The sequence below is a fragment of the Rousettus aegyptiacus genome, unplaced genomic scaffold (assembly GCF_014176215.1).
Source record: "Rousettus aegyptiacus isolate mRouAeg1 unplaced genomic scaffold, mRouAeg1.p scaffold_m13_p_5, whole genome shotgun sequence".
Lineage (NCBI taxonomy): Eukaryota > Metazoa > Chordata > Mammalia > Chiroptera > Pteropodidae > Rousettus > Rousettus aegyptiacus.
In genome coordinates this window covers 35,667,698-35,681,437 of record NW_023416308.1, presented here as the reverse complement: position 1 = coordinate 35,681,437, position 13,740 = coordinate 35,667,698, and the positions used below count along the sequence as shown (strand labels likewise).

Genomic DNA, 13,740 nt, shown 5'->3' with positions numbered 1-13,740 from the left:
GATGCCAAAAGTGCTGAAATATTACAACATCCAGTCTTTATTGTGGCCCGAGTTCCAGTGCCCCCAGCTCATGCATAAAGAGGAAGCAGCATATATCTCAAGCACCTGTTATGGTAGTTGGCATGGTACTTGATAACAGAATTTCTCAGACAACAGGCCTAGGCTGGGAATTTTAATATTGTTTTTCTCTACAAGTAATTTCCAATGTTTATGCTCTGTGGAGCCCCTTTTGAGTGTCAGAGCAAAACAAATGCCAGTTTTAATGGACTTGCTAAATCATAAAAACTGCTTGCAAAATTGCATCTGATTAAAACAAGAAAATGTTCCATTATTCAGAAAAATCTCTCTGCAGAGGCTCATGAAGGCAGCTGGGGGTGGAGAAATAAATGCAAGGAGTGCCCAGATCCTGTGGCATTTTCTCTCCATGGAAAAGATGTAGCTCCATTTACAGTCCTCCTCTCTCCTCTCCAGGTCCCTGGTCTTTCTGTCTTCCCTGATGAAAAGGAAATTGACATTGGTCATTTTGCAATATATTAAGTGGATTCGCAATATATGAAGTGGATTTTATGAAGTGGATCATGAAGTGGATAACATGTTGATGACAACATGTTATCAACCAGAGCACAGCATGCATGACAAGGTACAGCCAGTTAGGAGACAATGAGGTGGAGATGGGGGTATTCTGAAACATCTGACTTACCTACAATGGACCCCACAGAGCAAACAACAATACATCAGAAGGCAGAAAGCCTGCTCTCCTCAGCTGGACCAAGTTCTCCTGGTTGGTAACAAAATATGAAAATGAAATTGAATTATCCCACTGAAAGAAGTCTCCCATTAGAAATCTCCCACCAGTAGTTTGTCAGTGAAGTCTGATTTGGGCATTTAACCTAATAGTCAGTTAGTTAGATGAGCAGACCCACATAGATTATTCCTTAGTCTGGAGAAAAAGCAAAGACCAAGCACTCTCCTGTCCTCATGGCATTCCCAGTTGAAGGTAGGGGATAGGACATAGATGAAGAAGGGGCATGGTAGGCATGGTCCTAGATATAGAGCAGAGTGTTTCTTTACACACATAGACATAATGAGTGGCAGCCAAGTAGCTATAGATCAATCCTCATTAGTGTCGTTCAGTTATTAGAGCCAAGAAGATTGCCAGCACAAGTCCTTCCACTATCAGGACCTCAGAGGGAGAGTCTGGTTCTAACTGGGTGTGTCAGTTATACAGCTCAATATAAAAAAACAATAGTGAGTTAATATTTTCTTTGATTCTGTGGGATAGCTTGGCTCTGCTAGGCAGCTATAAATTCCACAGGGTATCAGGTTGGCTCATTCATGAGGCTGCATTTAGCTGGGTCTAGAACATCCAAAATGGCTTCACTGCCATGTCTGGCACCTTGGTTGACTGGAGGGCCACCCAGCCTCTCCCTTCACATGTGTCCCACTGAGCCACATGATCTATAGGCAGCCTACAGTCCAGCCGGTGTGTCTCTGCATGGCCGCAGGATCCTAGGCCTGGACGTGGTGTGGTGTCACTTCTGCTATATCCCATTGGTCAAATCAAGTAACAGGGGCAGCCTAGGTCTAGGAGTGGGAAAATAAAATTTCACATCTTAATGGAGAAGGGGCAGATTTGTACAGGGATGGAAGACATTTTGGTGGCCATCTTTGGAAAGAGCAGACAATTTACCATACTGCCTAAGAAAAATGTTGGGATTGAAGTCTGATAACCTGAATATCAGTCCCATTTACTCTCTTCCTTGTTGAGAGACCTTGGGCAATTCATGAGACCTTTAAGTTGTACCTCCCTCTCTATACCAGGTTTCATGAGTGCCAATGTAATGAGACCATGCATGGCAAACACTTGGCTAATGACAGCCTGTTCTTGAGGGGAAGGTATCGTTCTAGATACCCCTAGGTCCCATTGTTGCCTTGTCTAATCAGAAGCCTCCACTGTTTCTGGATCTTAAAATAGATTTTTTTTTTTTATTATTCTAAAATGCCTTCATTCCTCTTGTGTTGCCATGATTTCCAGTTTTGCTTTTGGTTCTACTTTCCAATGCTTCACCAAGACACAACCCCATCTCTCTCCCGGACTCCCACAAACAGTTGTGCATATTTTATCTATACCAAGGCAGCTGTCCAAGAGGCACTGGGGGGCTAATATTTGGATGTGTTCTGCCAGCTGAGCCATGAATTCTAGCAGATCAGCATATTGTCCTAATGCTTATAGAGGCTCTGTATGAACTGAGTGACCATCTCTGGTGCTGGCCCTCAAGGACTGAGAGGCCAGGAGTGGGGGGGGGGAGGGGCTACAAGCCATCAGCCCAGCCATCAGCCTAGCCATCAGCCTGCTGAGCCCCTCCCTGCTCCAGGCTTCCTAACTGCCTGCTACTGAGCATGGTGGAGCCTCCTCTGCTTGACTCTGGGCTTAAGAACTCTTCCCTGTTTATCCACCAGCTCCTGCCTCTAGCCCTCTTGGTTTCCCTTCCCTGCTCTCTCAACCCCTACACACAGCTACTGTCTGTCATCTTCCTTTTACTCTAATGCAGACATTATTTTTATAAACTCTTTCTTGACTGAAGAGCCACTTTAAAGAATTTAAAACACCACTACTCACTCCTAATGAGAGGGAGAAGAGACATAGAGGCCCTAAATTCTCTAGAGCTTTCCTGCAGCATTCTGAGTCATTAACTCTGGAAATATTTCTCTTCCCACAACACACCAAATATTGGCTGGGGAGCATCACCACCTATTTTGGAAACATTCCCTTGAGCACTTTGTCTCATTCTAAGATTTCCAAACTCTACACACTGTCAATAAAACAGACTTCAAAAGTTGGAGGTGGGGATATAAATTAGAACATGATGTCAGACTTCAATTTTAACTAGTGTTTGCCAAGTGCCCACCATATTCTCACCCCTGGGCTGAAGTGAGGATTGGGGAAGAAAACGAAAAAACAGGACAAGGGCATTGCCCCTATCAGCTCACCCAGATGGAATCACTGATATCCTGGTCCTCAGAAAGGATATCAGCTGGCTCAGGTACACCATGAGGCCAGTTCTGCCTTTACTCATGAAGCCTGCCAGGTACCTCTGAAACCTCAGCATTGCAACCCTAACACTTTCTACCCCATCCCGCCCATGGTGATCCAGTTAGTCTTTGTTTTCTGGTCCTAATTCTCTGATTCCATCCTATTTGGAAACCAGCTGATGTGGCTGTACCTGATGTTCACACTTACCCTGCCCCAGGGGACTGGGTACTTTACCTGCAGAACCACTGGACTGTTGCTGCTTGACTACCAGCATCACCTGCCTTCCAAACATCCACCCCACCACCAGCCTGGCCACATACAGATTTCCTCCTGTCTCTCAGGCCCTCTTGGGCATGGACAGTGGTGGGACCTCCCATTGTCTTCCCCAATCTTAGAGCCAGCTTCTATAACTAGGTCTCTTCCCATTCCGTCTACCTCTTAAAATGCTCTCTTATCTTTCACTTCTTGGCCCATGAAGCCTGAATTCAGGCTGCCCACATCTCTTGTTTAGATAAGAAAATAGCCCCTAACATGTCCTTCTGTTTTCAGCTATGCCCTAGATATCATTCATTATAATAGAGCTGGAGGAACCTTTCTAAAACCACAGGCTGGCATGTCCTCCCCCACTGGACCACTTAGAGGACAATCTTTCCATGGTTTCATAACCTTCATGACCAGCCCTGCTCACCTCCCTGTTCTCTCACTCCTTCTTGCACCATGGTAGGCCATACTGAGCCCTTCCCCCTACCCCTGACTTGGTGCTTTCTCTCACTTCTGGAGTGTTAAGCAATGGATTCGAATCTTGACACGGCCTGTTACTAGCAGTGCAACATTATCGTTAGATGGGGGTTAATCAGAAAACTAATTTACCAGAAGAGGTGAATTTACATTTGGAGTTTGAAGACAATAATAATATTAATGATTATGGTAATAATAATGATAGCTAATACTTAGATTGTGCAAATTAATTAAGCAAAATATTTAACCTCTTAAAGCCTCAGTTACCTCATCTATAGAATAGGGATAGTAGGGTTGATGTGAGGTTTAAATGAAATAATGTCTGCAGAGTATCTATTTTGTAGCTGGAAATTATAAGTATTCAATAAAAGTGAACTATAATTATTGTGTTAATCCATCTAGAATTCAAGTCCAGCTTCCACCGCTGCCTTGACCCTTCCCCTCCCACACCTATCTGAATAAACCCTGCTTAGCTTTCACCTCTTATTTTTATTTATTTATTTAATTAAGTTTATTGGGGTAACATTGGTTAATACAATTATATAATTTTCAGGTGTACATTATCATTTGACATCTGTGTATTCTATTGTGTGTTCACCACCCAAAGTCCAGTTTCCTTCAGCTACCATATGCTTGATTCCCTTTGCCCACTTCACCCACCCCCTAACCCCTATATTTGACCCCCTTTACCCCATCTACCTCCTCTCTCCTCCCCACCCTACTAGTAACCACTACTCTATAGTCCTCTGGTAACCACTAGTCTATAGTCCATGTCCATGAGCCTCTGTTTGTCCTGTTCATTTGTTGATTTTAGGTTCATATCCCATATATAAGTGATATCATGTAATTTTCAACTTTTTCTGTCTGGCTTATTTCACTTAGCATTATTATCTCAAGTTCCATCAATGTTGTTGCAAATGGTAGTATTTCATCTCTTCTTATGGCTGTGTAATATTTCATTGTATATGTGTACCACAGCTTCTTTAGCCAATCATCTATCATAAGGCACTTCAGTTGCTTCTATGTCCTGGCCACTGTGAATAATGGTGTGCAAATATCTTTATAGATATGAGTTTTCAGGTCTTTGAGTAAATACCCAGTCGTGGGATTGCTGTATTATATGGTCGATCAAGTCTAAATTTTTTGAGGAACCTCCATACTATTTTTCAAAGTGGCTGTACCAATTTGCAGTCCCACCAGCACTGTATGAGGGTTCCTATTTCTCCACATCCTCTCCAACATTTGTTATCGCTTGTCATGTTATTATAGCCATTCTAACAGGTGTGAGATGATATCTCATTGTGGTTTTGATGTGCATTTCCCTAATAGCTAGTGATGTTGAGTATTTTTTCATATGTTTGTAGGCCATTTGTATATCCTATAGGGAGAAGTGTCTGTTCAGGTCCTTTGCCCATTTTTTGATTGGATCATTTGGTTTTTTATTGTTATTGAGTTGTATGAGTTCTTAGTATATTTTGGATATTAGGCCCTTATCAGAGGTATTGCTTGCAAATATATTTTCCCATTCTGATGGTTGTCTCTTTCCTTTGCTGACAGTTTCTTTTGCTGAGCAGCTTTTTAGTTTGATGTAGTCTCATTCATTTATTTTTGCTTTTACTTCTCTTGCCTTTGAGGTGATATTCGTAAAATCCTCTTTAAGTCCAAGGTCCTTGAGTTTCATTCCTAAGTTTTCTTCTATGTACTTTACTGTTTCAGGTCTTATATTCAGGTCGTTAATCCATTTTGAGTTAATTTTGGAGTGGTAATAGACAACAGTCTAGTTACATTCTTTTGCAAGTGGCTTTTCAGTTTTCCCAGCACCATTTATTGAAGAGACTTTTCTTTCTCCACTGTATGTTTTTTGCTTTTCTGTCAAACATTCTTTGCCCATATAAATATGGGTTTACTTCTGGACTCTCAGTTCTTCACCTCTTATTTTTGATGTCACTTTTTCCAGGAAGTCTTCCTGAACCCCTTGAGTCTGTGTTTGGTACCACTTCCATGGATCCCTGTTCTGAGCCTGTTATAGGATGGACCTCTTATACTAATCTACTGAGCCCCTCGAGAGCAAGACCTGTATCTTCTTGGCATGGTCATCTCATACCTGGTATAACACCTGTAGTAGGTGAGCAGGAAACACTTGGTACAGGAACCAATAAAGGCCTAACAGGCTTCATATGCATGCATGCTGGTCCCCAGAGCAGGAGCAGCTCTGTCTTTAAGGATATCTTTATCTAGATGGGAAGGCAAGAATGATAAGCATCAAATAATGATGAATGTTACAAAATGGTGCATGGGTGTGCTGTGGAGTGAGCAGGATGAACAGTGAACCAAGTGCTCAGAGAGGTAGCCATCACTGTCAGCATACTGAATATTGTTTGAAATAAGTGAGCCATTGGCTAAGACATGGAGATTGCGTTTGTCGTACAGGAAGTTTCACTGCAATGGTACTTGCAGTAATGGGATTTGACTTGTAATATGGAGCACCTACAGGACCTTTGTGATTCCCAAGCAATTATCATACATTTGTGAAATGCAGAGTATAAAAATATCTCAATTGTTAGGAGCTTGGCAGCTCTAATTTCCTGCAGTAAGTCTTCAATTGCACCCTGATCACCACCTTCCAACTAGGGTCTGGGATTCACAGGCCCAGGTAGAAGCAGAAGTAGACTTCTGTCCATGTCTAAGAAGAGTACCTCCTGGGACCCAGGTAGGTCTACGTGTCTGGAGCAATACTTCCGGTTTTTCTGAGGACAGGAGAGGTGGGCACATCTTCATACAGACCCTGGGCGGATAGATGTAAGTCACGTCTAACAGTTCCTTCTCCACTTGTTGAAAGACAACACCATGCTTCAGAACAAGACTGTTGCAATTCTCTTTCCTACGGAAAGGGAACTGACAGACACATATCAGTACACCTCTGCTGGGGACTTTGGAGACACCCAAATGTAGCCAGTTCATACTCAGATTACTGCCCCTGCACTCAACTTTACCATTTCTGTTTGGGGTGACTCACCATATGATGCTGGCCCAGGCTTTCTTGGTACCTAGTCCCAATACCCTGGCCATGGAAGGCGGCCCCCTCCATGCCCACAGTCTATATTTCACTTCATAGAACAGTGCAGGCACATAGCTGGTACCATCTAAATGTGAGTTGTCATGATAATAATTATCATCATCTTCTTCAAACTCCAGATCTAAATTCACCTCTTCTGAACAGGTTTCTGATTGACTTCACTTAATGATGATGGATTATTCTTATTTAAACTTTTCAGTATACAAAGCACTTTCACATGTATTATCTTATTTCAGCCTCACAGTAAATTCAGGAAGGTAAAGTGTTATTCAGATTTTTAGAAGGTAAAAGGCCTTTGCCCAAGTAACATAGGTTTGAACTGATCTCAAACCTAGAGCTTTGGCTCCCACGAAGCATACACTTTTTAGACCATGATTCACAGTAGGAAATAAATTTTATATCAAGGTCTAGTAAACACACATACACACACACAAACACACACACACACACACACACACACACACACACACACACACACACCCCACAAAACTGAAACAAAAGTTTCATAAAACGATATTTTTCTTACTGCATACAAAGTCTCTCCTTCCTTTCTACTCCCCTCCTTTCTCCTTTCTGTCTATTCTCTTCCCACTAATAAGGCATAATCTCCTCTTCTACTCAATCTCTAGGTCTCTTCCTACTCCCTCCTATCCCCCAGGTCTACTTCTCACCTGATATTTTTTTCTCCTCATCACTTCTTCAACCCTGATACTTCCTCAACCCTGATTCAGTACTTTGCACCTTGTCCGTATGTTGCTTTATAAGCATTTTAAAGCCTGATGTGTGACACTCCTAATATAGGTTATAAACGAGGTGAAGTCAGAGACTTTTATTTAGTCTCCATGGCCCCTTGAGGCCCCCCAGTACAGGCCTGAGTCCACAGATAGGGCTCCATGTGCTTCTCTGGTGGGCTCAGGCCCCTACTAATTTCTCAGCACACCCACTGGCCCTAGGATCAGCCCAACCTCCCAGCTCTCCTCCAGGGATCTTTGAAGGACCTTAGCTGGACTCTTGACAGGTGCATATCTCACTGTGGTTAATACAGGCTCCTTTCAAACCCTGATACTTGTTTATTGGGCACAAGGTATTGGAAATGCAGCACCTAAAGATAGCAGGACTTAGGTCTGAATGGAGGGGAGAGGACAGACAAGGTGGAGGTGGGGGAGGGGAAGCTCCAAGGCTGACAGTTTAAATTTAGGATGACTGTGGGGTGAGACAAAAGGGAACTTTGTATGAGACATGACTGAGGTGATCCACCTGGTGCCTTCTCAGGCTGAGCAACCACTGGATGCACTCAGCGCTTGGTCTTCAAGGAAATATTCACACTACTGCCTGCTCCTCAGCAAGTCACAGGACCAGATCACTCATCTGGGTAGGCCTTCCCAAAGCATTCTCTCAAAGTTCTATTTCACCTTGGCTGCAGCTGTTGGTGAGGGAGACATTCATATCCTTCTTGTCAAGAAGGGGATCAGTGAAATCAAATAAGTAGTGAAGAGCAGAGGTCTAGTGCCATTTTCTCTTCATAGTTAAGTCTGCTTAGAACTCTGGGTCTCAACTTGGGGTGATGGTCAGAATCCTGATGCCTGGGTCCCGCCCCCAGACATTCTAACTTAGTTGATTTGAGAGTGGCCTGAGTATCGGCCATGGGTGAGAATCACTAAGGTACCAGCAAGGTTAAGAGTGACTGATTTTAGATGCTATTGGATGGTGTGAGTGTGTGTGTGTGTGTGTGTGTGTGTGTGTGTGTGTGTGTTTGTGTGTAGGATCATGGGCCTGTGGGAGCCAGGTGGGATAAGATGGCCCTGGAGTCATGCCGTTGGAGTTGGAGGAACTACACCTTTATATTCCCATATTGTCTTTGGAATGTCGTCATGTTTTTGTGACCTCTCTACTGTCCCCAGTGAGTCACAGGGTTACAACCTGTGCAAGACAACTATCAGATAAGATGACAAGCATCCTTATTATTATCTTAGCCTCCTTCCAGGAAACTCATAAAGACAGTAATCTTGGTAAAGTCAGATAAACTGTCTGTCTTGATCATCTACCTTGTGAGTGTGACACGTAGTAGTAGCTCTGCAGATGTTGGTGGAGTGATACCCAGTGCCCAAAGAACCTGCTTAGCCCTATTTTAGGGAGATGGATGTCGAGAAAAAATAATAGGGATAATAATATACTGTAGAGTGATTCGCATGAGCTAGTCACAACATGAGATGCTCCTACATTAACTCCCCTTATGCATAGGCATCATTAGCTCCTATTTTACAGATTTGAAAACTGAGGCTCAGAGAGGTTTAAATTTTGCCAAAGGTTACACAGCAAGTAAGTAGTTAGAATGCACTGTGCCACACTGCCCCAAATCTCCAGCTTTAGAGTGTTCCAGCTATCCTTCCTGTTCCTGCTCAAGCACTATGGCTATCAGGTGACTTTACATTCTTGGTTCTCCTCTCTTTATCAGCTTCTGAATGATTCAAAAATTTCAAAGCAAATCATCGAGGGATAGACAGAGACTTCTCATTTCTATAAATATATCTTTTCTGAGAAACAGCAGAGAGTGGTCTTTAGGGAGGCAGCAGCCTGGACTGGAGGAATAAGGGGGAAAGTCTATTACCAAGAAGAACCTGTGTGCAGCCCCTGGAGACAGGCTGCCTCTGGCTTCAGCATCCTTTTTTCATCTCTAATTTCTGTGATTCTGAGCTTCCAGGTAAACCTCATTCCTCATGTATCGCCCTGAGTTGTGGCTGAGCTAAACTTTCGCTAAAGAATGTCAAGGTGTTTAATCACACCCGGCAGTGATTAGCAGAAAGATGTGAATGGCCTGTTTCTGAGTCATTGCTCTCCTAAGTGCAGGGCTGAAGATGAATGTGTGTAGTCAGGTCTTGTCCAAGGCCCTGTGCTCTCTTGACCTCTTGATCTGGCTCAGGTGCATAGGAGGCACTGATCAACAAGCAGACGTCCTCACCCTTGAAAACTCTGACTTATTTCTTGTAGGGCAAAGGTTAATAGAACCAGATTCAGAGTAAGATTAAAATGTATTTCAGAAGCCAGATAGGGTGAAGTGGGGTTAGATTTAGGTAGAATTTAGTATTATGTAGAAGGAGTAGCAAATACGATAGTTTCTACAATCTAAGCTTTAAAGGTGAGTATGGCTGTAGTGACTGGACTTGCAGACTCAGCAGGAAGATTCCCGGAGTTGAGGGTAAGCCTTGAGCTTAAGGCTAGTCATTATTTGGGTAATTGTAGGAAAGTAACTCAGAATCTCTAAATTTTGGTTGAATTATCTATAAAGTGGACATAATAATAATCACTACTTCATCTGGGAACCACAAAGTGCTATGTAAATGGCAACACTTTACCAAGTGAAATATACTATTCAAATATTAGTTAGGACTTGCACTTTCAAAAATATCTCCCTGACTTAAAAATATCCTTTCTTCTGGAATGGTATGAGGACATTCTCCCATTTGGGACTCCTTTCCTACTTTTGCTCTGACCCTTGTCTCTTGCGAGGAGGGTTCAGATGGGAATAGGGTGGCAGTAGGGACTGTGCCTTGCGGGGAGAGCTGCGGTGCTCAGTTCATTTGGTCCTCCCTGCAACCTTGAGTCATAGCCTTCTTTCTGGTAAAAGACACTTAAATCATCTGAGAGTCACTGGAAAAGAGAGGGGTCTAGAGCAAGGGGATGTGGGGTTCCGATGCCTGTTTAGCCCATATCCCAGTCCAGCAGAGGTCCAGGCCAGAGCCTTAGCACACTAACGCAGGCCTAGAAGAGAGGCCCTCGTGGCACCAGAATGCCTGAGCCCTGAGCCTCTCTCCTGAATAAATATCATTCTTAAGGTTATACCTGCATTGACATTTGGAAAGTCACAGCACATCTGAATGAATTCCTGATGGGAAAGTGGCCAAGGGCATCTGTGTGTACATGTGTAGAGGTATTCAGCTGATTTGAGATATTCTTGCTCTCTTGTACTTTATTCACAGGTACCAGCTTTGTATCAGGTACCGAGCTGGGCTCCTGAGACAGGCCAATGGATGGACTGGGCCTTCCTAACTGGGTTCCCACCATCTATCATGGCTACAGATGAGGAATACTGAGAGAGAGTAGGTATGATGAGAAATGTCAAGTTATGAATGACTCAAGAGGCTGCAATTAGATGATTCTCAGCTACTGTATTTTTAGACACAAATATTGTCACCAGATATTTCAAAGCCACCCCTGAAGTCTGCTCCTCTGAGGAGCCCTGCTCTTCCTCGACAGGTAGGAACTTCTCCTAGTCAGGCAGAGCTAGGATTCTAGGACTATCTTTGTCTTGAGCTCCCTCCTTGACCGTCAAGGAGGCTCAGAATCAGGGAAGTAGAAGAGTCCTTAATGCTCAATGACTGGATAACTTATAGATAGAGGAATTAAGGCTTTGAAAGAGCATTGACTTATCTAAAGTCATACAGCTAGCATGGAAGAACCAGAAAACAAACTCAGGGCCTTTTGCTAAAGACCAGTTCTCATGGCACTGTGGGTCATTTTAAGCTAAGTAGTATAGAGCAGTCATATGGACACATCAGGCCCCAAATTTCCTTGAGCTTCCCCAGGTCAAGAGAGATTTCCAGATTCATGAAGATTTATGGCAAATGTTCACCATACCTCCCCCAAAACACAGCTGAGTGGCTTCAAACAACAATTTACTAATTATCTTTACTATTTCTGTGTACTGACTAGGCTCAGCTGGATGATTTTTATTAGACTCTCTCATAGTTACAGTCCGATGGAGTCTGAGGCCAGAGTCATCTTAAGGCTAGATGTGGTCTGCCATCTAATATGGTTTCTTCACTTGCATGTCTGGTGCTTCAGTCAAGATAGCTGGAACATCTTGGGGCCAGCTGGGATTCTCCCTTATTCCATACAACTTCTCCACACAGCTAGCTTGGGCTTCCTCACATCATTGTGGTCTTAGGGTAGTCACACTACTTATATGATGGTGGCTTCCCCCAGAGTCAGCACTCAAAGAGGACCAGAAGTCTGCAAGACTATTTATGACTCATCTTCAGAAGTCATACAGCATCAGCCTCACCACAATTCATTGGTCAAAAGCATAAAAAGGGGCCACACAAGGGCATAAATGCTGACAGTTATCACTAATTGACTAGTGCAATATGAAATATACAGGCTAGAATAAATAGAGAAGAGTGGGCTTTTGTCGCACCATGTAAATAATTTTCTATATAATGTGGCTCTCTAAATTGTTATTTTGACCAGGGCTTCGCTCCTTCTACTCTTAACTTCCCTTCCCAAGCCGCCTATCTCTTTCTTCTGTTCCCTGTGCCACTTCATTTGGCTTAGTAGAAAAAAATGGACTTTGAAATGATACAGCTGTGCCTCTGACTCTCAGTGCCATTACTTGCTAGCTGTGTGACCCTGGACAATCCAAGCCTCAGTTTATCTACCTTAAAAATGCGAAAAATAATAACAGAGACCATCTTATCTCCTTAGAAAGTGGTTGAGATGATGAGAGGTTCTCACATGAGTATGCTCTTGGCACAGAGCAACCCTTCAGTGAGTGTTTCCTTCCTTCATTGGTTCATCTCAGGGGACCCAGCACCTGGAGGCAGTAGACCCACAGAGATCACTCACAGAAACATGCACAGCTCTTTCCTAATGTTAACATCAGACTTTTTAACAGCTGCCTCCACAGGCTGCCCCCCATCCTTGCCACAAGCCTGAGGAACAAAAGGAAAATTCAGCCTCTGAACTGGGTGTTTGCTTCCTTTGATGTCAAACACCTGGTTTGACTGACTTCTCCCCATCTGAAGAAAAAGACTGAGAACTGTGTTAGAACCAGTTTGAGTAAGTGCCATTTACTTTGGAACTACTATCTGGTTTCTTTTAACCCAAAGGAATCTAGACTTGGTGTCCAAAACCCTGATTTGAGTCCCAGCTCTGCTAACTACCAGCTTTATTATCCTGGCCAAATCTTTGAGTTTAATTTCCTCATCTGAAAGATGAAGATGTTAATTTTTCCTTATTTCAGAAAAAAATGAGATAATATATTTGAAAAGACCTTGTGAATTTCAGAGTGTTATATAAACATGTGAGATTTTGACAACTAACATTACTGTTTGGGCCCATTCTGATGGATGGGGGAAAGAGGAAGAGAAGGAAGAAGGGAAGGAGGGAGGAAAGGAGGAATCAATACAATAACCCTATAAAATGGATTACTAAGATTATTCCTATTTTACAAATTAAAAATCTAGCCACAAAGGCATGAAATAACTTCTCCAAATTCACACAGTAAGTGGTAGATCTACAGAACCAGAATCCCTGGTGTTATCATTGGGTATCCAAATTGTGCCAGTCACTCTGTTTGGCCCTCAATATAAAAGATGAAGACCCCACTCTTGTTCTTACCACCTGGAAGGGAGTGGATTTGAGCAGGAATGCTTGTCTTTGACTTGGTTTAGAGATGATTCTGGCCTCCAATTGAATTTTCTTGGTTGTGACACACTGAAACAGGAAATTATCAATAAAGAAAAATAGCCATTATAGATATACCCAGAGCATAACATTTGAATCTATCTATCCACAAAATTACATGCTTTGGAAGATAGTCTGAGTTCATTAAACAACAGAGAATTTGAAAAAAAATAAAATAACATAAAAAACCAAAACCCTACCCATGGCAAAGAAGAGACATATTACAAATGTGTTAGCAGTACTTTATGATTTAAAAATGACTCCACCAATTCTCACCATGTTTAATATTAAACAGGGGAGGAAAAGTGAAGCCGTCTTTGCAGAACCCTCTTTATATGAGGAGTGTACTAGATAGTGGTGCTATCTCACCATTGTTTATCGAGCACCCCTTTCCAAACCAGAGCCCTGTCCTGGCCCACCCTCTTCCTTC

General features: G+C 42.9%; 1 long non-coding RNA gene across 1 annotated transcript; it reads right to left on the bottom strand.

Annotated features, from left to right (window-relative positions):
* Positions 1-49: 49 nt before the first annotated feature.
* Positions 50-13,663, bottom strand: LOC107506194. Its single transcript, XR_001595840.2, has 3 exons — positions 13,245-13,663; positions 701-778; positions 50-493 (listed from the first exon to the last, which is right to left on the bottom strand). It is a non-coding gene; the product is annotated as an uncharacterized LOC107506194 (long non-coding RNA).
* Between the last annotated feature and the right edge of the window lie 77 nt (positions 13,664-13,740).